This window comes from Tachypleus tridentatus, chromosome 13 (genome assembly GCF_004210375.1).
Source record: "Tachypleus tridentatus isolate NWPU-2018 chromosome 13, ASM421037v1, whole genome shotgun sequence".
In the NCBI taxonomy this organism is placed as follows: Eukaryota; Metazoa; Arthropoda; class Merostomata; order Xiphosura; family Limulidae; genus Tachypleus; species Tachypleus tridentatus.
In genome coordinates this window covers 68684546-68703687 of record NC_134837.1, presented here as the reverse complement: position 1 = coordinate 68703687, position 19142 = coordinate 68684546, and the positions used below count along the sequence as shown (strand labels likewise).

Sequence of the window (19142 nt, the reverse complement as noted above, 5' to 3'; positions counted from 1 at the left end):
TCACTATCTGCATAAACCATTTCAGAAGACACTTTCCTATGAAACGGATGCAGCTCATTAATTTATGAGTCTCTTTGGACTTGGTTTTCATAGACAGCTTTGTTTTCTACTAGGTTGATATGTTGGTGCAATTCATATTCAAATAGATTTTAATCTTGAAGCTGTACCTCTTTCGTGCTTTTGATAGTAAACTGGACTGTATCCAAAATAATGATGCAGTGTTCCATCACCTGATCCTCAGTCACGACAGTAACTCAACTAAATTATCGTATAAAATGGTCCAAGCCCTGCTTTCCATACACTTACTCTCAGCTACCATCAAACTGGGGCATCCTAAATGCGAGTTAGCTGGTGAAATGAATAGATACACTAGACTTCTATTCTGTGTAGTATGTTTGTTTATATCTGCAATCAATCTCGCGAGAGAATGCATGTGATTTCCTAGTTGACTGATTCATTTCAGTAAGAAACTATGGTGGAAAGAAACTAATATTCCCTTGACCAGCTTTATGTATTAAATCTAAGTATTTAGTTTGTACAGGGTATTTGGAAAGTCACTGTGCAGTTTTGTAATCAGCATTCATTCAATCTATTTCAAGCCTGCAACTGATAGCGATGTTTAGAAAGAAAATAAGAAGGATCCAAGCCTGTATTGATGCCAACGGGGGTCACTTTCAACGTTGTTTATAATTGTCATTCATATTTATCTCCTGTATTCTATATTGAAACATGTCTGTTAATATATATATATATATATATATATATATATATACAGGTGCAGTGACTTTCTGAACACCCTGTATTAAAAAAAAACACCTGGAGAATGGAAAACTCATTACGTGCTTTCATATCATGATATACGAATCAGAATAATAGCTTTTACATCAAAATTATTACAGAACCAAATAAAATTACACTATCCAATGGTCATGCACTTGAGGTGAATCACCAGTCCTCTTATGATGAGGGAGAAATAGACAAAAGAGCTAATACTGGTTATATAAACTACGACTAGTCTGCAGAAGCTTGATTTTAAAATATTTCAATACATCCATGTATTAAAATCTGTATTTCAACAAATAAACTTAAGCATCTCATTATACTTGCAGCATTTAATAATCAGTGATGTCGAGAAACTCGCTTGTTGAGAAATTTATATGCAAAAACGGCTCGTTTGGGTTGAGAAAATATTTTACATAGAAGAGCGAACAACGTTTCGACCTTCTTCGGTCATCGTCAGGTTCACGATGCTTCATTACTGCATCTAATGTCTCGTAGTACATTCACTTTCTTGTCTTCAATGTAGTCTTCACTTACTGACATGCGGTTTGTTGCCACCTTTTATTTGTAACATGCTGTGATCACTACTGGCACTTTGACCCATTTGCTAATTTAAGCTAGCCATTAGTCCTGCTTTGACCAATCATAAAAATAGCACTTTCTTGTCTTTGAAGTGTTTTCTTGATACAGTTTATTCTGGCAGCAGCACTTATTGTAACAGTTACTATTTTTATGTTTCTTACCAGCATTTAATTAGTTCCAGTTTCTTTATGTTGAGATTTATGCTGCCATTTGTTGATAATTAACTTCTACTCTTTTTCAATGTGCCCAATTTTATAACAAATATAGCATTTTCTCCCCATTTTTCTGTTAATCAACTTTGGTAGACTCTGGAGGTTCTACTTCTTGCCAACCAGAAATGGTTTCAACTTCAACTGGATATTCTTGGACTTACTCAATGTACTTCCTCAATAAGCTTCCATATATTGTTGTGCCAGCTTGATCACCTCCTTCACGTCTTTTGGTGCTCTCTCCTTTAAGACAATGGCATGTCAGTTAAGCATGTGATCATAAACTTTTCACGTATTTGTAGATCTGCCAGTCTCTCAAAATTATTGTCATACTTGGTCATGTCAGTCTATCTTGTGAACTACTACTGTAGACGTTTTACAAACTGAAATGCAGTTTCTCCAGTGTAAGGTTTGACTTCTCTAAACTTCTGAAGAAAATCTTCTTCAGTGAGTTCACAGCGTTTCAATAAGACCACTTTTAACTTGCCATAGTTCATGGAATCTTCTGACACTATGCTTGGATATACTTGGGAGAAGTGAAATGAAACAGAATGCCCAGTTGTCTTTGTCCCAGTTATAATATTGAGCAAGTCTTTCATATATCTTCAGGAAAGCATCTATATTATCTTTCTGTTTATCAAATTTGTACAGCTTTGGTTCACTGGCCCAAATCTCATTGTCATCTTTGGGTCTTACCTCTTTTTGTTGGGTTAGCTTGGTGATATTAATTTGTGCTCTTATTTTCTCTCTCTTTCCAGTCTCTCCTTCCTCTCATTCTTTTTTTTATCTTTTTATGCTCTTATTCTCTCTTTCCATTTCCAGTTTTTCTTCCATTTTCATCTCTTTCCTTTTATTCTTTCAGTTTTCTTCCTCTCTTCTCTTCTTATACTCTTCTCTCTCTAATTGTTCTTTTTCACTGCCTTTTAACCTAAGACGCTCACATCTTTCAATCCAGTTATAAGAGTCTGTCGTCATGGTTGTACAGCATGATTGTAATCACTACACTAATTTAGCCCCCACTACCATTGTGCGTACATAGGTTGATTTATTTCTGCTGTCGCTCACATCTTTTGCTACTGCCGTTTACCACTGTGTAATCTTGGCCGGGTTGCTAAATGCCAGTTTTATATATATTAGTAGGCTGAGATCCTTTTACACTGCTGGCAATAAATTAAAACAATAAGCGGACAGGAAACAACCCACTTGTTTTAAAATAATATTCAAAACTAGTCAAATGTACATATGAAAATCCCTTACCCTACATGATATTACAGTTCTGTTTAAAACTGCAAATAATTCTCTTTTCTTATCAAACGTCCAGATTCCCGTCGCGCCAAACATGCTCACCCTTTTAGCCGTAGGAGCGTTATAATGTTACAATCAATCCCACTATTCGTTGGTAAAAGAGTAGCCCAAGAGTTGGCGGTGGGTGGTGATGACTAGCTGCCTTCCCTCTAGTCTTACACTGCTAAATTAGGGACGGCTAGCACAGATAGCCCTCGAGTAGCTTTGTGCGAAATTCAAAAACAAACATATCAAAAGTCCACAGTTTAGAATCCAACTTACAAGATGGATTATTTTTCTGTATTTTGTTTCTTACTATACAATCTACAATAGTTTTATAATTGTATCTCAAACTTGAAATAATTGTTTCCTTTCGTCAAAATTCATACAAGCGGGTTAAATTACTTTAGAAAAACTTTGACAAAATAAATAACTGTTGTTACCGCCATTAGACTGTGAAGCTCACTTTAAGATGTCGCTCATTAAGGAAGGTTAATCACGCCCACGCCATCTAACATAACGTTTTTTTTTCGACTGAATTTCATCTTACTTTTCTAACTTCACGTCACTTGCCTTGAAAAACCAACAATTAGAATATACCACACATAGTTCTAATCATTTTGTTAATTTGGATCTAATTAAGGTTTCATTAAGCTTCTGCTTAAAGATGCCATCAAATACATTCAAGAAAGACTGACAGAAGATATTGTTTTCCATATAAGAGCGTCTTAACAAATGTCCCATAGGGGAACAACAGTAAGTCTATGAATTTACATTACTAAAATCAGAGGTTCGATTATCCTTGCTATACACAGTAGATAATTCGGTGTGGTTTTACTCTTGAAAATGCACATACTTAAATAATCATTTTAGATAAAATCACAAATTCTGTATAATGAAAGGTGAAGCACGCAGGAGTTTACTACTATTTCCACTTGTATACTCAATTGAAATGGAGAAGTTTTAAATAAAAGTATGTATTATTATAATAATCATTTTCAAAGTTTTACAAAAGTGTACATATGCACCTTTGGTAAAGGCAGGTTGTACTATATTATAGACTGACGTTTGTATTATTGGAAATTCTTCTAGACTGAGAAAGTATTGTATTGTATAGGGAAAAACATAACGTTAATTTTCTCAGGTCACAGGTGCCACCCACCCACGTGACTGAAAATCATTGCCATTTCAGAATAAAGTCCAATATCCTTTTGAAGTGTAATCTACCTTGTAGCTTCCATTCCTGCTAGAGAGTTTGTGTGACATTCTAGACGAGTAACCCAATTCTTTGTTTAAATAGAGTGAAGAGAATTCAGCGGCTAGTTTAACAAGTTTTATAATTGGGAGCTAACATACTCTGTAAGACAAAAAATGTTCAAGATTGTACACATTAACTGAAGGAATAGAAACTTCAATTTGTTTGCATACTACATTAGATTTTTATTACAATTTACATAAACATACGTATGTATAGATAAATATCTAGATCTCCCAACTACATGATCTAATGTTATTCTTCCGCTGGGCAGGTTCTTTTAAATTATTTGTTGAAAATAATTATAAGTCCAGTTAAAGTGTAACATAATAAATTAGTTTATTTTTTTCTCAAGTTCCTATGATTTTACACACTGGACCTCCCTCAACTCAGACTCCAAGTTAGACACTTTTCGAAGTACTAAGTTTATTTATTATATCTGCTATTGTATAATGCGAAGAATTGAATAGTGGACAAAGACACTAATCAGTGATGTCGATAAAACCCACTTGAAGATAAAAATATATATGTAAAAACGGCTCGTTTGGGTTGAAAAATTTTTTTACGTAGAGGAGCGAACAACGTTTCGACCTTCTTCCGACGTTGTTCGCTCCTCTACGTAAAAAAATTGTTCAACCCAAACGAGCCGTTTTTACACATAGAAAAAGACACTGTCTTCACTTCTCTTATCTATAATAAAAGTTTTACTCATAGTGAATATTAAGTACGTTTACACCGACAGTATGTTTGAAGTTTAGATACTGTTTTAAGGGGTAGGCCTAAGTTTATAAATGATTGAAATGAAAATACCTCACTAATTATATTACAATCAACATACAAATAAAACGTTTTGAGGTAATGTTAACACCTAAAAGTAATGTTTGAAATTGTTATGGATTAAGTTGAATTGGATAGATAAAGTGAATAATTGAAAAGGAGTTTGTTTATTCCATTTGGCATTATATTGATGAAATATTAAAAACTATTAGTTCTTTACCCCCCGCGAAAAGCGAATATTGGATGCAGTTTTAAAACTTCTATGTATGAGATTATATACGGTACTAAATGCTTCCCAGACACTTTCTAAAGACACTCTTACTCATTAATACAGTAATAATGTAGTAATATTGCATGCAGTCATGTATTTCACTAATGTAGTAATGATAATGTAAACACATTTTAATTTTGTACTGCAACAATATTTTAATAAAAAAGAAACGTACATAGTATAGTTACCCATACTGTATTACTGTTCCGTAAAGTCATTTTCTATGCGTACAACACATGTATTAGAATTGACAGAAAGTGGAACAAATTTAAAGGCAAACTTAGACAGTTAAATACAGTACGCACAGTTCAGGTAATAATAATACAGTACAGTACAATTCAGTAATAATTGTTCGATAAAGACGTCAATTGATAAAACTGCTTGAGAGAGTAAATACAGACATACCCTCGAAAAGCGCTTTTAGTCTCTATAACCTACAAAAACCCGGTTTACCGAGCATTCGTTTTTATGACGTTATGACGCTAGCCTGGTATACCGGCATACGATGCGATAGGGTTAAGAGCCTAATCCGCGAATGGGGAACCGCGAACAGGTGAGAGTATACTGTACATAACGAAGTCACTGACCATGAAACTAGAAAGGAGTTATAAAACTTGATTTAAGACTTTTCACACATCCGACGATAGCTCAGTTGGTAGAGCGGTGGACTGTAGTAGAGTTATAGTTATCCATAGGTCGGTGGTTCAAATCCGCCTCGTCGGAAATTATTTTAAATTGTTTCTAGTCGTAAACGTTACTTCTCAGAGCAACCCTCAGAACCGTGTGAAGTGTTGTTGACAATTTCGTCACAGTCATTCTTACTCGTTATCGAATATCGTTCAGTGTGTATAAGTGGAATAAACATCTTAAATCTTTTACCAGACGTGAACATTCCCAATTTCTTTCTCATGTGAAGACCATGCTTTATTTAGTTCAGCTGAACATTCTGTTTTCCTTAGCTGATGTGAAATTTCTATTTCGTGTAGCTGAAGTGAGCGTTGATGTTTATTTTTTAACTGATATAAACATCCTGGTTTGTTAAAGTACAATGAACAACCTGATTTCCTCATCTGGAAAGAAGATTCTCATTTTTTCAATTGATATGAGCATCTCGATTTCATTAGCACACGTGAGAATCGTGATTTCGTTATATAGTTTACATGGCCTTTAAGAGTTGTGTACCTGGCCTGATCTTCTTGCCTTATTCAGCTGACATAAATACGCTGGTTTCTGAAGATGACACAAACAACCTGAATAGTTTAAGTATCGCGAATATTCTGTTTCCTTAATACGGCATGATAATTTTTTAACCGCAACCCTCCTTTGTATTCCATGCAAAAGTGTATGTGATTTAATCTAACTTTTAAAAATTTTGTCATTAGGTGTCTCACCGATTTGATCGTTGAAAGCATTTTTAATATTGAGTGTTTTAGCCTTATTGTATTTGGATGGAATATGAAGAATGTATATTTAACATTTTGATTTCCTCTTATGAAAATAATATCCTCATTTTTTCATTTGAAATGAACAAGTTGATTTGCGTAGCTTATTTGAGAGTTGTAGTTTCTTTGTATGTGATGGGCGATTTAGTTATGTAATATGGCCTTCCAAATCTTCCTAATTTTTTATGTGACATAAATTAATTAAATCCTTTTTACAGAATTCAACACGCGGTACTGTTTAAATTGTTTAGTTCCTCTGAGTATTCTGCATGAACATGCTTGTTTTTGTAGCTTGTGTTTACGTTCTTATATCAGAACATCTTTATTTGTTGACTGGCATGAGCATCTTGATTTTTCTTTGTGTGATAGGAAATGTTTTTTGTTGTTGGTAAAATATTGGAAACTTGAAGTGACATGAACCTACTAACTTGTTCAGTCTAATTAACCATCCTTCTTTGTTCAGCCTGTTTTTATGAATATCGTTATTTGTTAAACTTCCAAATTTTTTTTGAGATGATGTATTCATTTCGGTTTGTTGAACTGAGGTGAAAGGTCACATACTTGTAGTAGCCTTGAACAAGATGCTCTCTTTCCCATTACAAGCTGCAATTCACTTCCTTTTTTATTTTAGCGGAATACTGAAGTGATGTTGTTGCACCATTAACTGAACTGTTATACAAAAGCCTATCCAACAATACAATATAGACATTCGACAACCACATCAGGTAGCATTCCATTAGTTAAAGAACATTGTGGGCAATTAGTCAAAACTTAGCACACTTTAACAATCTTTTTATCTTTTATGTCGATTCTTCTGACATTGAAATTGAAGATGGACTTTTTCCGATAATGTATTTAAGGAAATTATGTTAAGTAGTGAAACTGTTGAGTGCGAAAGTTATTTATTTATTTCCATTAGTGATCTAATATTAAATAATTATTTATTTTTATAACAAAAATGTTTAAGTTAATTACTTTAAAGGTGATTGTGTTGACAAATTTGTTACATACTTCGGTAAAATTCGTATGTTGTATGTATACTTGAACTGTTGTGACTTCTCGTCATATTACCTGCACCATCTGCATTTTTCTCGTTGCCTCAAGTGATTATTGTTATATCGTATCGTCTCATAATTTGTGGAATGTTCTAGGTTTCAGTTGGGCAATATATGTATATAGATGACTAAGTGAATTCAAGCTAATTTAGAAAAGTTATGTTACTGAAAATTGAGTTGGACTGCGTGATCGTTAGTTTAGTCATAATAGGCGATATTTTAAAGTTAGTTTCATAGTTTAACTGAGATAAGGAGAAATAATTTGTGAAAAGGCGTATTAAAATAATTGAACCAACCTGTGTGGAAATTGAAGAAAAGGTGGCAATTGTTTAAAGTTCTGGATACAACTATGGCAACTCACGGGATAGTTTAAGTGAAGTTCGGGCAGATTGTATAGTGAGAAAGAGAGAGAGAGAGATGGAAGAATTCATCTTGCTATTTGTGTTCGAGAGTAATTGAACTAAACTGTTGGGGCTTTTGACAAGAAAAGGAGAATTATTTAAAGCTTTAGATACAAGTAATAAATATTATTGGAACGAAGTTTTATTCATACGTTTGACTTTAGAATATATTATTTTAAAACAAATGTACTGTGTACTGGCTGTTTATTGTTGAAATTCATTGCCAGCATGTTACAGACAGGCCCTGTGAAATAATTCCAGCCCAAAAGTTTTACATTACACTACATCAAAAATGGAAAGCTTTAAATTAACGTTTAAAGAGCTTAAGAAAGGGTCCCAGACAGTTAATATAAACCAGAACTGGTGGAAATGCGAGTTTTACTTGCAAAAAAACGTTTGAACATGTCTCGACTTACTTTAGCAGTAATAACACGTGTAGTGATGTAGTGTGAAGCTCTGTAGAATAAAGACTTAAGCTTGGAATTTAGGAACTTGTTTAAATTATTTACTCCGAAGATAAAGATTTTCCACATGTCTACGACGTATTTGTTGTATTATACCACTAACAACTACTTAGAATCAGATTATTGGTACATGGAAATACTATTATTTTACTGGTTCAGCGTATCCCCCACCCTACTTGTTGTATAACTGTTGTTTGTCTTTCTGACAATTACTTAATCACACAGTAAAGACACGTAGCTATTTTATAATTTCCAGTTGTTAATAAAACAAAACAGTAGACTATTAATAACCAGGATATTTTTAACGAGTCTTATTTTCTGCTATTTTTTCCCCGTCACCAACATTCTCGCTCTTTCAGCCGTAGAGGTGTTATAATGTCCAATAATCCCACTATTCGTTAATAAAAGAGCAGCCCAAGAGTTAACAATATATATACTTTTGTATATATATATATATTTGTACTGAAGAAATGAAAAATTATGACATGCGAGGTAAAACTGCATGAAAGTTCCAACTGACATTCAAGAATGAAATTTTAAAATTTGTTTTGTGTGCACCTATATGTTTATTATTTATACCTCTATAATTTTACAGTAATAACTTCATAGTAATAGATTTTAAATTATGACATACACTTTGGCGAATTATACCATCATTCCCCTGCTAGACAAAGTGGACTCGCTCAGTTATATACTCCCTCCCTTCTGCTAGACAAAGTGGACTCGCCTGGCTGGTGGCTGTTGCCAGTCTGTCCGTTTGCTGTTATGGAGGTTCACGTGTAAATTATCACTGTTCAGTTTCGTGACAAATATAAACATGAGCAAAGTTTTTAAGAAACGTAGGATTGACAGTGAAAACAGAATGTACCAGGAATGTTGGGAACTTGATTATTTAATTACAAACAATAACGGCAAGTTGCAGCGTTTGATTTGTATGCAAATTATATCAGTGCCAAAAGAATTTAATGTAAACAGGCATTATTCAACGATGCATGGAGAAAAGAATAATAAATATGAAGGAGAAACTCGAAAAGTTCAGCAAGAAATTAAAACAACAAACGAGAATGTTTAGCAAGTTGTAAGAAAGCCAAACATCTGCTTTGAATGCTTCGTCCATCGTTTCTCTTGAACTTGCAAGAGCAAATAAACCTATTATTGATGGTAGTTTAGTAAATAAATGTGTTGTTCAAATGATAAAGGCGTTTAGGGATGATGCCAAAATTGCTGATAAATTTGAATCAGTGCCACTTTCCAACCAAACCATACAAAGAAGGATCACTGATATGGGAGAACAATTATAAAACTCACTTGTTGGATTGGTTGAAAAAAGTACGTATTTCTCGCTTTGTCTTGACGAAAGTACTGATAAAGCAAATGTAAGTCAGCTGTTAATATGTGTATGCATTATTCATGAATATTTTTCAACGAAAGAGTAATTGTTGAATGTATGTGCTCTTCGTGGGACCACAAAAGGAAAGGGTATCTTCGAGACAGTGAAAAATAAAGTTGATAAAATTGGGGGTTACAATAAGTGTTCAGCAATAGTGACAGATGGAGCATCTGCGATGATTGGAAAAATTAGGCTTTGTTTGTGTTATTTATCAAGGAGCTTTGTTTAGGAAATCAGTGAAACAAAACGAAGTTTTTTAAACTTGTTGTTAAAGTTATTAACATGATAAGAGGAGGAAACAAAGCTCTTTTATATAGGCAACTGAAGAAATGTTTGGAGGATATGGAGGCAGAATATGGGGATGTGGCTCTTTACAACCAAGTAAGGTGGCTCAGTGCCAGAAAGTGTCTTGAACGATTCTTTGGAATAAGGAAAGAAATCTCTGCATTCCTCGATCAGTTTGTTTCATTGGATACAACACAATTGAAAGAAGAACTCAAAAGTAAGGATTTTCTGAAACAACTGGCTTTTCTCACATACATCACCATTTACCTATCTCAACCTGAAGCTCCAGGAGCGGAACCAGCTGGCGTCAGATTTAATGGGAAACATAAATGGGTTTCGAAATAAGTTAAGAATTTCAAGTTTGTTTGAAAACAACGACTTGGCCCACTTTCCAAGTTGTCAGCAATTAACAGAACAGTTCAAAGATAACGAGCTACTTGATGTTTCACAATTTTGTGTAAATACTGAAGATATTATAAATAAATTTAATGCAAGATTTGAAGAATATGAAATGTAAAAGGAGGATAGAGCTGTTTAATAATCCTCTTCGTGTTGACATAGAAAATCAACAAGCTGACGTTCAACTTGAATTATGATTTGCACGCTGATCCATTTCTGCAAGCCAGACAAGAAAAAGGGTCATATTACTTTAAACTACTTTCAAAAATCTATTTCCAAATCTGCATACTTTTAGACAGTAAATGACAATGTTTGGTAACACATACATACACTGCTGGCCAAAATCTTAAGGCCAATGAATATAAAGAAAAAATATGCATTTTGCGTTGTTAGACTCAACCACTTATTTGAGTAGAGCTTCGAAAGAAGAAAATAAGAAAAGGGAAAATAATAAAAAAACTTTTTAACATTTAATCGGGAAAATGTGAACACTATGAAATCAGCCTAAATACTAGCTGGTCAAAAGTTTAAGACCATACTGAAACGAAGCGTTAATCGGTAAACACGTAACGAAATTAAGTCATTTGTGTTCAAGCATTAGCGTTGTCAACATCTCTCACTGACATCTCCTGTGTTACAATGAGTAAACACAGGGCAAAGGCTAAAAAGTTGACAGAGTTTGAACGTGGCAGAATTGTTAAGCTGCAAAAGCAAGGTCTCTCTCAACGTGCCATCGCTGATGAGATTGGGCACAGTAAAACTGCTGTTGCAAATTTATTAAAAGACCCTGAGGGATACGGAACGAGATTTTCAAGTGGTCGACCCAAGAAAATTTCGCTTTCATTGAGCAGGAGGACTCGAAGGGTTGTCCGGCAAGACACCAGCCGATAGTCGAACCAGATTAAGGCCCTTACGGACGCAAAATGCAGCTCAAGAACAATAAGCTGGCATCTACAAGAGAAAGGTTTTAAAAACCGTAAGCGTCTTCAAAGGCCACGCCTCCTTCCACTCCCCGAAACAGCTCGGTTAAACTTTGCTGAGAAGCAGCAAACACAAGGCGTAGAAAAGTGGACGAAGGTTTTGTTCTCTGATGAGAAACAATTTAACCTGGATGGTTCAGATGGCTTCCAACGTTACTAGCGCGATAAGGATACCCCACCGGAGACATTTTCTACACGACACAGTGGAGGAGGTTCCATCATGATCTTGGGTGCTTTCTCCTTCCATGGAACAATGGAGCTTCAGGTTTTTGAGGGGCGTCAAACAGTGGCTGGCTACATTGGCGTGTTGGAGAGAGCATCCTTATTGACTGAAGGGCCTCGCTTGTGTGGAAATAACTGGATCTTTCAGCAAGACAACGCTGCAATCCACAATGCCCGCAGGACAAAGGACTTTTTCATGGCGAATAACGTGATTCTTTTGGACCATCCAGCGTGTTTGCCCGAACTGAACCCCACTGAAAATGTTTGGGGGTGGATGGCAAGAGAAGTCTATAGAAATGGACGTCAGTTCCAAACAGTGCATGATCTTCGTGAAGCCATCTTCACCACTTGGAATAACATTCCAGCTAGTCTTCTGCAAACGCTTATATCGACAATGCTAAAGCGAATTTTAAGTTATTCACAATGACGATCGTGGAACTCACTACTGAGACCTCTTGTTGAACATTTTCCACCCTGTTTAGGACTTAATTTTGGTATGGTCTTAAACTTTTGACGAGCTAGAATTTAGGCTAATTTCACAGTGTTCGCATTTTCCCTGTTAAATGCTAAAAATGTTTATATTTTAATTTTCCCTTTTCTTATTTTCTTCTTTCGAAGTTCTACTCAAACAAGTGGTTGAGTCTAATAACGCAAAATGCACATTTTTTCTTTATGTTCATTGGCCTTAAGATTTTGGCCAGCAGTGTATGTGAAAGTGTGTTCTCCACGATGAAATTCATTAAGAACCATAACAGAAGTCGCCTCACGGATTCTTCTCTGCCTCACCTGAGACAAGCAACAACAGAACTCCATGTCGACATACACGCTTTGGTCAGTGTTGTTGAGCGACCTCAAAGTTCATATTGAAAGTTTTATATCCTTACTATGTTAAATATCATAGATTGTTTGCTATTCTAGTTTCTTTTATATATATATATATATATATATATATACAGCATTTTTCATCAAATTTATTTATTACATAATTGAACATGTTTAAATTACATTTTCCTTTTATTTTCACAATGAAATACATCTTTTATCACAAATATGCCCGTCCAAGTATCATGCAACGTAAAGTAAGTCACATTCAGATTAACTCCTTCCCCAATTGTAACTTATTTTACCATGTTGGAAGGACATAAATTAATCCTACCATGCATCTATTTACCCTTTATTTTGCATTACGTAATACACTAACAAGCCCTCATTTGACAAAAGTATAATGCCGCCCGCCACCAGAATGGTGAATATAGTTGTGGCTCTAGGGCACTCTTAAGTTGGAAACCCCTGCTCAACATTTTAAGTAAAGCAATCTAAATATTTAAATATGACATTAGTGCCATAAGTACCCCTGACCAAACCATAAGATTTAAGGGTTGGAGATACAAAACGAAATTTCCCCAGTCTCAAATTATTGATAACTGACCAAATGAGATTTATATTCAAAGCAAGACACTAATGTTACTTGCATTTTATTACCTGTATTGTTACAGGCTCAATATTTATAATGTTATAATTTCTTTGTTACCTAGAGAGCGCTGCAAGTTTTTGATGATGCAATGTGCCAATTTAAAATATTAAGATAGTCCTAGTGGTATCAAAGACGCGAATAAATTATAAAACGATGTTTCGTGAAACGTCGGGTTCCTGGAATGGAAAGTTAGAGATTAAAGGAATCGCGACGCTTTGAATGACTTATTCTTGAGATCTAGTAAAGTGTTATTAAGTGTATAGTGTCATTTATAAACGTAAGCCTCATAAATTTAAGTTTGAAAGTGGTTTAAGATGTAGAAACGTTTAAATTGGGAAATAACTAGTTTCGTATCATTAAGTGAACTGTACTGAATTTGAAAAACGTATTATTGAGTATAGAGAGTTTACCTGTTTGTTTTGTATTTCGCCCAAAGTTCCACAACAGCTATCTGTACCAGTCATCCCTAATTTAGCAGCAGTGTAAGACTATAGCGAAGACAGCTAGTCATCGTCAACTATTGGGCTATTCGTTTACTAACGAACGGTGGGATTGACTAACTTTATAACGCCCATACGGTTGAAAGGGCGAGTAATTTTGGTGCGACAGGTATTTAAACCCGTGACCTTCATATTACTAGTCGAGTGTCCTAACCAACTGACCATGCCGGGCCAGAACAGAGAAAGTGTAATACTTATGGTTACAACGTTTTACCACGTTAATGCTGTAACTATGAATAACATACACTGTATATCCGATGTACCAGATTTACTGTTGTACTTTTATTTTAGTGCCTACGTTTGTTTTGTTTTTTGCATGTGATATACATTGTTCACTGTGTATTGTGAAAGTCCAGCCTGTTCTTCAATTAAAATATGTAGAATATTCTCAAGAGTAAGAATCAACAATACTTGTTTTACGAACACGGTGTGATCGATCATTGTGAAAACATCAAGAACCTCACGTGATTGCTATATGAAACCGACACAGCAGAAGAAGAATATTATTCGGTCAACTACAGTCACTGTGCTATAGGCCTTGGTAACTATAATTATGATTAACACCTATTAATCGGAAAATTACAGTTTTGGACCGGGAACGTTTATAGATTTCAAGCATTACAAATAGTTTAACCTTAATGAATTAACTTCGAAAGTTAGTATTTCTACGACGACATTAGATACTGTCGCCAGCAGAAACTTAAGGGGTACTTCAAGCTTAAACCAGCCGTCAAACGAAGTATACGAGTGTAATCAACAAAGAATCAGTTCGATCTTCGTGAACCGTCGCTAAAAGGTTCAATTCCAAACAAGATAAAGACTCAGTACTGTTCGCAAGTTTGTAAAACTGTTGTATATAAATCATTATTTATAATAACTGGTTTTAATAACCGTGAGGGCTTTACAATCCCACTATTCGTTGATAGAAGAGTAGCCTAAGAGTTGGCAGTGGGTGGTGATGCCTAGCTCTCTTCCCTCTAGTCTTACACTGCTAAATTAGGAACGGCTAGAGCAGATAGCCCTCGTGTAGCTTTGCACGAAATTCAAAACAAACCATCCCCCTTCAAACAAAGCACTGCGTTTAATGGCATTACTTTTTCTTTCGTAATTTTTAGTCATTCTAGTGATCTCCATTAGTTGGCGACACTGAATCGGTAAACGATAACGGTAGTGCTGTTCCTCCAAACAAGATTACGGAAAGATAAACCAATTTCAGACCAGAGATCTTTTATATGCCTATTATATTATCAAGTTTCAATATTTTAGTTTTCGTTTGTTTGAAATAGAAATTTCAGTTTATTAGAAAAAAAATTAAGAAATGTTTTTATACAATTACATTCACGCTACTTTCGTACATTTTTGTTTTAGCGCAAAGCCGCACAATGGATTACTTGCACTACATCCACCACGGGGAATCGAATCGTGAACTTTAGCGTTGTGAATTCATTAAACACCAGCCGGGTGACCTTGAGTATATTGTTATCACTGAATAAAATTTAACTAATATTTCTGTAAAAATATCGTATTGTCTGAGAAAATATCTGACCAGGAAAAATCTAGAGGATATAACTAAATGTCCAGTGGAGAGAAACTAATACGAAAGTTTCAAATAATCAAAATATATTCCTTATTTTTCGAGAAAAACAAAGTCACTGAACAACTGTCGAGAAAACTACATACACTTAAACCTCAAATTATCGGTTTGTTTCTATGCCCTTTACTACCGGTAGGGGTCCATGTATTACATTATATATGTACAGTACTCAGTGTCTAACAAAACTAACCCTAAAAAAAAAAAACTTAATGAAATCTCTCATTTTAAACATGAAATGCATAAGAACAGTGACTTTAGGGCAATTAATAATATTTACGCCACTTCAGCTTTTCCTCGTGTGACAATTTATTGGGGGAACATTTATGTATATAAAGTTGTAAGAATATCAAAGGATCAATATTTTGAAAAATGTGACGGCCTATCACTTGTAATTCCAGGAGTTAACACACGATTCTGGCTAGTTCAAAATGTAGAATTACAAGCATGATTCAGATTTCCTGTGAAATTATTTGTATCAAAACGACTATCACCACTTTCTCGTTTAACTCATGGAAACTGAAGTTAATTTACACTTGAAAACTTACCATTTAGCCCACTAGGGCAGTTTTCCGAACTTTAAATTGTGGCAAATAATAATAAAACCAATATTTTATTTACTTGTTTTCATTCATTTTCAATTAGAAAATGTTTGCAGGTAGGGTAAATCATGAAGTAAACGGAAGCTTTGGAAATAAAGTTAGTTTTCTTTGATCATCGTCACATCCTCTCTTTGTTCTGTCCTTAGAAAACACTGCATTATTTATTACATAATAGTGAAGTCTATTGAAATGAGCCAGTATCTGAGGCTTTAGTATAAAACTGTTTAATTAAGTATTAAAATACAGTTTGTTTGTTTTTTAAGAGGTTTTAATCAAAACAGAAAAATATAACATTGAAACATGAAAGACACGTTTAATACATTCCATACATGGGCTCTTAGTAAGACATTTTATCTCAAATTAGTTACATGGTTCACAGTCATGATAAGTTGGTTACACAATTCACTAGAACTTACAATATTCAACAACGAGGTTTGTTACATATATAGTCAGTACTTGACGACATAATTCGTAAACTCTCAGGGATATAAAGTGTGTAAAAAAAGGTCTTCTCATTAAAAAAAATCAATGTATATATATTTTGGAATATAAAAATTTGTTTGTGGTTATGATTTGTTAAAAATACTGTTAAGATAACATTCTGATTACACAGATTTTGATCACTTCTCATCAGTAAAGGAAAAAAAATGAATACAAGTTCCTAGACTTAAATAAATACAACAGCCTTGACACACGGGAGCAGTCAATATATTTGGCACGTGGGCCAAAGACTGAAAAAAATATGGAGGTGGGTCATTTAAAGGGTCCTCTGGATTAAACACACTTTTAGAAACACATTTAGTTCAAACTGTTCATGGAATAGCTTTTATATGATTTAATATACTGTAGGTATTTTTCAGATATTCAGGTCAAAAGTTCATGGGCATCTTTGTCCACATGTAGAGGACCTGAGCATCACTTATCAAGGTGACGAGTCATGGTGACGTCATGGGGAGCATCTCCTCTAGCAATTAATTTCTGAGACTGTTCAATATTTATGTATTGGCGAACCAAGCGAGATATCTCGTGGGCCTGTACGGAAAAGCCAAATTTAAAACTAAGGTACATAAACTACTTAGTTTCTTCAACAATTGCTTTAGTAAAACTGTACATTAGCTAAAATTATTTCATGTGAACCACTAATTGTAAAGCAAGCAAAAATACAGGGTGTTCGAAAAGTCACTGTGCACTTATATATTTATTAACAGACATGTTTCAATATAGAATACAGGACGTAAATATGAATGATAATTATAAACAACGTTGAAAGTGACCCCCGTTGGCATCAATACAGGCTTGGATCCTTCTTATTTTGTTTCTAAACACCGCTATTAGTTGCTGGCTTGAAATAGACTGAATGAATGCTGTTATCGCTGCTTTCAAGTCATCCAGCGTGCGCGGACAATCTGCACAGTGACTTTCCGAACATCCTGTACTATAAAAGCAGTTTTCCTCTTCAAACACTTGGGATACACTAAAAAGGTTTTAAAGTTATAATACTTCACATCACACACAGTAAGTTTCAACTGGAGGCAGAGAGTCTAGTTCTGTTTGTGCCATAAAACGTCAAAGAACAAGTTTAAAATGCAATAAATTATTTCTCTGAAGCTTCCAACGGTACTCGTAGACAGACATTAGTGTAAAGTTTCTAAAAGTATGCAAGACATGGGTCTTTAAGCAATGTATGATCTTTTTTAAAAAATCACAATTTAACTAGAAACGAGACAAAACCTACAGTAGAACAAAGAAGAGATTGTTTTACATATAGGGTTAAACACCATAAGATTAAATAAATCAACACTAAGGTAGAATCAAGAATAAAATCTGGTAAGAGACTAAATACTCTGAAACGGAAAACTTTTACATACCTGATCTGTCTGGATGCGGTTGATTTTCTGGACCATCAGATTACCGCATTTCATGTCTAAAAACAATGCTCCATCCTCAGCTCGTACTTTCCTAGTGGAAATGACTTCAGAGAATGGATATTTCCAGACTGTGTCCTACAACACACACACAAGAAATAAGTATTTCTATGTGCAGGTCTATATCTGTTGAATCATTATTGTCTGGTATTACAAGACGTGTGTTCTCTTAAAAACAAATTTCTATTTGTATAATGGGACATTTAGAGTTTTCTTAGTTTTTGTTTTACACGCTAACATTTTCTTTTGCATTCTTTATCACAAGTTTTTATTATAATTTATTTTCTTGCTCTGTCTGTTTCAGAAAATATCCAACTGAAAATCCACTCAAAACTGTTGTAATTTGATCAATGCCTGAAGGAGGCCTAAGGCTAAAATATCAAAAGCAAGTTCATTTATCACGGGAACAGAAAGCATTTTTATTTGGTTACAAATGTTGTACTTCACAACTGTCTTTTCAATCTTAAAATCTTAAACCCTTCCCTAAGAAAGTTCCTCTCCTGAAAATTAATCAAATATTTTTGTTGTTTAGGTAAACTGAAACTGTGAAATCAACTTACGTGAGTTATGACATCCAAGAAATGAACACCCTCCTTGTTCAGAGCAAGAATGTAGTCTGTGTTCTCTGTATCTCCTCGAATCCACTATATACACAGACACAAACCTTATTTTATCATTTACTTGCCAAAGGTAATACTGAAGTTAACATTGTTGCAGCAATGTTGGTATCAGATTTTTGTTATACATTATTACACTAACACAAACCTGAACTTACAGAAACACCACATTAACAGTTACAATTATGTTAACACAACCAGTATTAACTAAATATACTTACATTACTGTTAAAATGTACAACTAAGTGATTCTGATAACAATATTAAATACACAGATACATATAAACCTGTTAATAGACTTTTAAACAGAGTTGAGAGTAGAGTTGAATAAAAAGGATGTTAATGACAGTTTACATGCCAGAGGTCAGTAACACACAGCATCTACATCAAATACAGTTACTTTAAATACATGATTACACTAGCAAGATTAAATAGAACTGTTTGTTTGAGGTTTTAATTAACATCCTAGGATGGAATGTATACAAGTAAGTTGTGCATTTCTTTCATTAATGCAACATAAAAAAACAGAGAGAAGATAGAAAAATAAACTGAAAAACATTTGAATATTTATACTTTCACAAAAGCTGTTTTCATGCAATTTGAAACTATACAGAACTTTTACACTTGTACACAAAAT

General features: G+C 34.3%; 1 non-coding gene and 1 pseudogene across 2 annotated transcripts in view; one reads left to right on the top strand and one right to left on the bottom strand.

Moving 5' to 3' along the window:
- Nucleotides 1-5795: 5795 nt before the first annotated feature.
- On the top strand, nucleotides 5796-5881 carry TRNAY-GUA (transfer RNA tyrosine (anticodon GUA)). Its single transcript is given in 2 exon segments — nucleotides 5796-5832; nucleotides 5846-5881. It is a non-coding gene; the product is annotated as a tRNA-Tyr (tRNA).
- A 10290-nt stretch (nucleotides 5882-16171) lies between these two features.
- The window catches only part of LOC143240239 (unconventional myosin-XV-like), a 95557-nt pseudogene continuing 92586 nt past the window's right edge, over nucleotides 16172-19142 (bottom strand). Inside the window, exons 56-58 of the transcript XR_013021649.1 lie at nucleotides 18449-18532; nucleotides 17832-17966; nucleotides 16172-16995 (exon numbers count right to left, since the gene is read on the bottom strand). The product of XR_013021649.1 is annotated as an unconventional myosin-XV-like (transcript). The remainder of the gene's footprint in view (nucleotides 16996-17831; nucleotides 17967-18448; nucleotides 18533-19142) is intronic.